The sequence below is a fragment of the Lethenteron reissneri genome, chromosome 64 (genome assembly GCF_015708825.2).
Source record: "Lethenteron reissneri isolate LAM-NWPU_2019-01 chromosome 64, ASM1570882v1, whole genome shotgun sequence".
NCBI lineage: Eukaryota > Metazoa > Chordata > Hyperoartia > Petromyzontiformes > Petromyzontidae > Lethenteron > Lethenteron reissneri.
In genome coordinates this window covers 9165858-9172304 of record NC_083842.1, presented here as the reverse complement: position 1 = coordinate 9172304, position 6447 = coordinate 9165858, and positions in this window count along the sequence as shown.

Sequence of the window (6447 nt, the reverse complement as noted above, 5' to 3'; positions counted from 1 at the left end):
ACCCAGAAGATGTCGCATTTTCTGGGGTTAATTCAATAAACTTCACCCACAATAAGTGGCCCATCTTAACATGCCCTCTCAAAGCGTTCTGCTTCATGATGATTGAATGAGAGTGAGCAGAACTCTACATGTGCTATGAATTAGAGCCATTGTCTGAAACGTCAATTTCTCTTGTTAAAAAGTGTTATTGACAATGCAAGTTTTTGTCATTTACCCTAATGCACCACCTGCCAAATGTATTCCTAAATTATTTGCAACAGACATTACAGCTGGAATCTGTATTAATGACTAATTAATTTTAACATTGAAGGGTTTTGTGTGGCGTGTGTAGTGACTGGACAAACCAACTCTCAGCGGTTGACTTGAGAAACCAGTGTATTCACAAGGTTGAAATCTATATCCGAACTGAGGATCTTGGTGATACTTGTGTTCCAACACAGTCATTGTGTCCAGTCACCCCGGTGTGTGGCTACTGCTCAACCAGCTTGTGTTTGACGTGCCACGTTTAGGTTGAATTTTTACGTTGATAATTTGCCTATTTTTTACACGCTTTAACTCACTGCCGTATCCTCAAAATATATTGTAACTCAATTTTTACCCACTTCCCAATGTGCTATCGATTGCAAACTTGGTATACTTATGTCATACTGATGACAACACTATATTATATCGTAAAAAAATCTAATTTTTTTTAAACATTGTTTTACACTCTTTTGATGAACTCAGTCTGTCGTATTCTCAACTGTCACATCCTCAAATCTTGTAACTCAATTTTAACCCACTTCCCAATGTGGTATCGACTGCAAACTTTGTATACGTATGTCATACTGATGACAATACTATATAAACAATCTTTTTAAGTTCTGTTTCGGCTTGGGTCTAATTGTCCACGCTCAACTAACGTTGGCTGTAAATCACCACGATCCCTGACGTTATGGCAAGCCTCGGGGCCACTTCCTGGAGTCGTGGAGTTCTGCGATTACCGGTACTCTTTTGGTAGATTTCATTTAAAGCGTGTTTTTAAAATAAGTATTTTTAAATATTTTATTTTATAATGTTTGCGCTGAAAATCTCAAAATTAAAGATTCCTTAATGCAACTAATTTAGTTAAGACCTTTTTAGGAGTGTCCTATGGGCTGTTTTACCCGATTTTCTTTTTATTACACACTTATTGAACTTTCTGTGTTTTGTTTATCTACAAAGCCGAACGAGCTGACATTTTTCTACAGACACTCTTCGCGTGACAATTCAAGATTTTTTTTTTTTAAACGGTCCAGGTCCTGCCAATTGTGGTCCTATTCGTGTTTAAAATGATTTTTTTTTATCGCGAATGGTCGCGCCCATCTACCAGTCTGAGCAATGAAAGCGCTTTTATCGCCGATTGTAAAGGCGCCGGAGCGGCCGCTGTGTTTCCTCTCTTAGCGCGAGAGCAACAAGTACTTAAAAACAATTTTGTAAAACTAGCTTTTCAATCCACGCGCTTTTATTTGCACTCAAGTAGAAAATACATTATTTTGATCCCAGAATAAAATTTGTGCTCGATAAAAGTGGGTGGCTTCCGTTCGATGTTTAATTTTCTTTATGCAAGCCACCCACTTTTATTGAGCACACTAAATATAATAATTCCGGGGTCAAAAGAATGTATCTTCTACTTTTGAGTGCAAATAAAAGTGTGTTCATTGAAAAGCTTTTTTAAACCATTTTTTTGGGTCTGCAAGCCGAAACCAAAGTGCACATATAAATCCCATGAGAACAATCATACTCCCACTCGACAAGCCATGTCAAACATTCTTTTTGAGGTACAAGCTCCTTAGGCTTGCTGCACATCCTCAAGCCAGAACCAGCAGTTGAGAACTCACCTTTGAGTGACCCATTAACTCAACCACGGAGCCACTGGTGGGTAAAACTAAACTTTTTTTTATTTTACCAGGTAAGGCCCACTGAGCTATAATAGCTCTTTTTCATAAGCGACCTGGCCACAAATAGCTCAACGAAGTGGCTTGTGGAAATTTTAGCAGCCACATCCTCTAAATGCATGTTTCTAATCGTGGAGGGGAAAAACCAGAGCACCGGAAAAAAAACCCACGTGACCACGGGGAGAACATGCTAACTCCAAATATACAATCTAGATTTGAAGCTTTCGTGACTGCAGACCATGGGAAAGCATGGTCTGCTGCTGATACAAACTGTTTTAAAAGTTTTGAAATGGGTGTAGCCCGAGGGTCATAAAGAAGTGATTGGGTCTAGTGATGTTAATGTGAGACAGCGTGTCCAAATATACAGGCATCAGGGTTGGGATTGAACCCACGACCTTCTGCATACCAGGCATGGGAGTTAACATTTCACCATCGCGGCGCTCTTACCGGCTTTTATCACTACCACGCCCATTTCTCCATCTGCCAAAAGGTGCGTTGGACTACAAAACATTCTGGACAAACCACAAGTTTGTTGTCGCACTGTATTTAAGGAGCTTTCTGCCTAAAGGTAATATATAAGGTGCATGTCTGTTTGCAGGTTTGTTGTGTTGTACAAATGCCCAACCTCATTCCCACTTTCCCTTGTCTCGAGATTGACCAGTCCACAGATTTTCACCAAAATAGGAAATATAATCTTAATTTGAAGCTTTCGTGACTGCAGGAATTACTCTTTGGTTATTTCGGTAAAGTCACGTATAAAGATAAAATAATAAATTAAATAATAGCATACTACGACGTTTCGATTGCAACACAAGCAATCATCATCAGGTATAAAAAAAAGAAATAGCAACAAAAATCTAACCAGAACTATAGACAGACATATAAGCAGACATATCACAAAGATACACAGAGAGAGGACACGTATCGGCACAAAGAGAGAGATCGTCTCTGTGACGGGGCCGTACTGTAAAATAATTGTAGGCTTGCTCTGTTGAAAACTAAATACATAAAATCAGGATTCTATAGTTATTATAGCAGGCCCCACCCATTGTGGTTTATAATGAAAATAACTCCATGTTTGTTTAAGTTAATGCTAATGGAAAATAATTGCCAAGTTGGACTAATTAACAGATGTTTTGTGAATGTGAAATCACCGCTGATCATGATTACCTCTAATAATAATCCCCTTCTTGCAGCAGATTGTGTTAAAGAGTGTGAGCCTCCTGGGGGCTCCTGGTGGGTGGAAGAGGCATGGCTTACAATGACTGGGAGAGATCGTGTTCGTCACTTCATTAGAGGCCATCGTCACATTAATGTGCTCACGGTGCCGGACGACGTCCGTCCTCTTAAGAGCCACGCGTTTCTCCTGCAGCTCTGCATTTCTCCTGCAGAACTGCTTTTTGTGTTTAGTTCGTTGCTCTTCCCCCGCACCTCCAATTAGCACGGTTGGCTACGTACGGTGCGAAATAAGTTCGACATACATAAAGCTCACCGTTGGAAAGCTCGTGTACAACATGCACAGGACCAAACCGCACAGAATGTGCCCGGTCTCTCGTCACACCTTGGAAGCTAAGCAAGGTTGAGCATGTGTAGCGCCTGCATGGGTGACTGCCATGCATAGAATGTGTTATAGGTTGCTAATGGAGCTACCTTATCATTAAATGGCTATATCATTAATCGAAAGCTTCATAAAATAAACGTTTTTATTTCGGTACCTAAGGTTTCTTTAACTCCACGCAAGTATGACACCTCATAACGCACAGATTTGTTAAAGTTAGAATACTCTTTGGTTCTTTCGGTAAAGTCACGTAGGTGCAAAAAAAAAACAAAATATAGAAATCACTAAAAATGTTTTTTTTTACATTTTTTCACCTACGTGACTTTACCGAAATAACCAAAGAGTATGGATCCTTGCAGTCACGAAAACTTCAAATCTAAAAGTTAGAATGCGATGTTCACATCTGGAGGGGAGGTGGTACCCGGTTCCTTTCTCACTGCTTGATGATGTATAATTGTAAGTTGAACTTATTTCGCACCGTACGTAGCCAACCGTGAAAATCGGAGAATTGATTAATTATCCATTCACTCTTGTCACTTGCTCATAAGCGGTCAAGGCCCTCCATATAACTTTTTTTGTATCACTCCTACCCTACGACAGTTACTATTCTCGTAGCTCTGACTCATTGATCTCTCCACTTATGTTTGAGGACTCGGTCGACCAGACTGAACACATTCCTGCGGAGGGAGCTGGTAGGAACGTTGGGTTGCTCGGTCAATGGCCAGGGTCAACGGTGGCGTGGTGTATTCCGCAAATATGCCCGACTGTGAGGGCGGGCACAAGCCGGCGTGAGTAGGTTAAACGTTGAGTTTTATAAGGACACCACGGGGTGACCTGCCCCTCCCCACCCTCCCCACCCAGCCCTCCCCACCCAGCCCCACCCTCCCCACCCAGCCTCTCCCCATCCTCCCCTCCCCACCCAGCCACCCTCCCTGCACGACGGACACAATAATCCCCTGTGGGCTGGTGTAACCAGAAGGTTCCTACCAGTATCAATTTTATTCAATTTACAGTGTTCATCTCGCATAATGCAGATAAAAAACACTTCTCTTTCAGCCATATCCGGACCAACCCGCCACTTTTAAAAAAGTGGCGGGTTTTTCTCACGTTAAGAAAAAACGCCACTTTTTTCAAATTTTCTTGCTGTGGGTTTCACACCTGATGATGATTGCTTGTGTTGCAATCGAAACGTCGTGAGAATTTTATTGTTTTATTTTTGTTATTTCCCTTCTACGTGACTTTACCGAAAGAACCAAGAATATGAATCCTTGCAGTCACGACAGCTTCAAATCTAGAATTAATAACCACTATCAGAGTATTGAGAGCTCGGGGTAAGCATTTGCAGGAATGGTGCGCCACCCACTGGATGAAGCGCACGAATGCATTTCGCGTGCGATGTTTCGTGCGTCTGATGTCGATGGCAGCTCAACAACGACGATTTCACATTCGGGTAGTCGAGCTCGATAACCGCGTCAGAAGCAGAGGTCGCAAACGGGTTTTGATTCCTTACCCGTACCCTACCCGTACCCGGCCGGGTACGGATAGGGTACGGGTATCGGGTACCTGATTGCGACCTCTGGGATGAAGCCATGTTGCAGGCGCGGCTGGGTTGATTCTAGGAACTTGAATTGTGAGAAGAAACAAGACGTTGGGAAATGAGTGACAAACAGTTACTCACCAGTATCTCACGGCCTACCCTTACCCGTACCTGGCCGCACCAGGGTCGTAAACGGGTACCCTACCCGGCCGGGTACGGGTAGCCGGGTATCGGGTAGGGTACGGGTATCGGGTACCCGGTTGCGACCTCTGGTCAGAAGCAGCGACGTAGTTGTATCGCTGTGTATGTGGCTCCTTCGTATTTGTGGATCGGGCATTGCATCGTTGCACATTGTACGCTCGCTTCTGGATGACCGCAGTTGCACGCTACTACTGGAGGGTTTAAAAATAATAATTTGTGCATAAAGGGACGGACATAAATGACGTGACGCGATTTTGGACGATTTTGACCCCCCCCCCCTTCGTCACACGGCGTCACAAAAAGTCAGAACCCCCCTCCCTCAAATATGACGTCACAAAGCTCTGCCCCCCCCCCCCCAAATAAAACATGCTTCGAATCGCTTTAAACTATTGTCATTGTAGTGCGTATTTAATGTGGCGCTGCACTCCGATGTTGTAGGAGAAAACATTTATTAAAAAGTCTATTTAATTCAGATGCTGTCTTTCCAACAGACCTGTTCTTCACCTGAGGACGACTCATTGCGTTGTGGCCGAAACGTCGTGAGAATTGTGTTTTATTATGTTTGATATTTATTATTTTATTATTTTCCTTCTATGTGACTTTACCGAAAGAACCAAGAAGATCAGTATAACGTGTTGCCTATATTTATTTAAAGTTGCGCATTTTGATGTGACGTCACATTTCTCACCCCCCCCCCTCGTCACACATCGTCACAAATGTCTGACCCCCCCCCCCGCCCCTAGGTGCGTGACGTCATTTATGGACGGCCCCCTAAGGTAGACGCATCTGCCATGATTTGTGTGGATGCGATTTAGGGTAAACTATGCGTTTTGTGGGCGATTAAACCCAGGGATCTTCTGTGTTGGGTCGTGCACATGGTGCAAACCATTACTGCGGAGGGAGCTGGTAGGAACGTTGGGCTGCTCGGTCAATGGCCAGGGTCAACGGCGGCGTGGTGTATTCCGCAAATATGGCCGACTGTGAGGGCGGGCACAAGCCGGCGTGAGTAGGTTAAACGTTGAGTTTTATAAGAGCACCACGGGGTGACCAGCCCCTCCCCACCCAGCCCCACCCCACCCAGCCCCACCCCTCCCACCCCCCACCCAGCCCCACCCTCCCTCCCCTCCCCACCATCCCCACCCAGCCCCTCCCCACCCTCCCCTCTCCACCCAGCCCCATCCCTCCCATTTTTGGATGCACGACGGACGGACGGACACAATAATACCCTGTGAGCT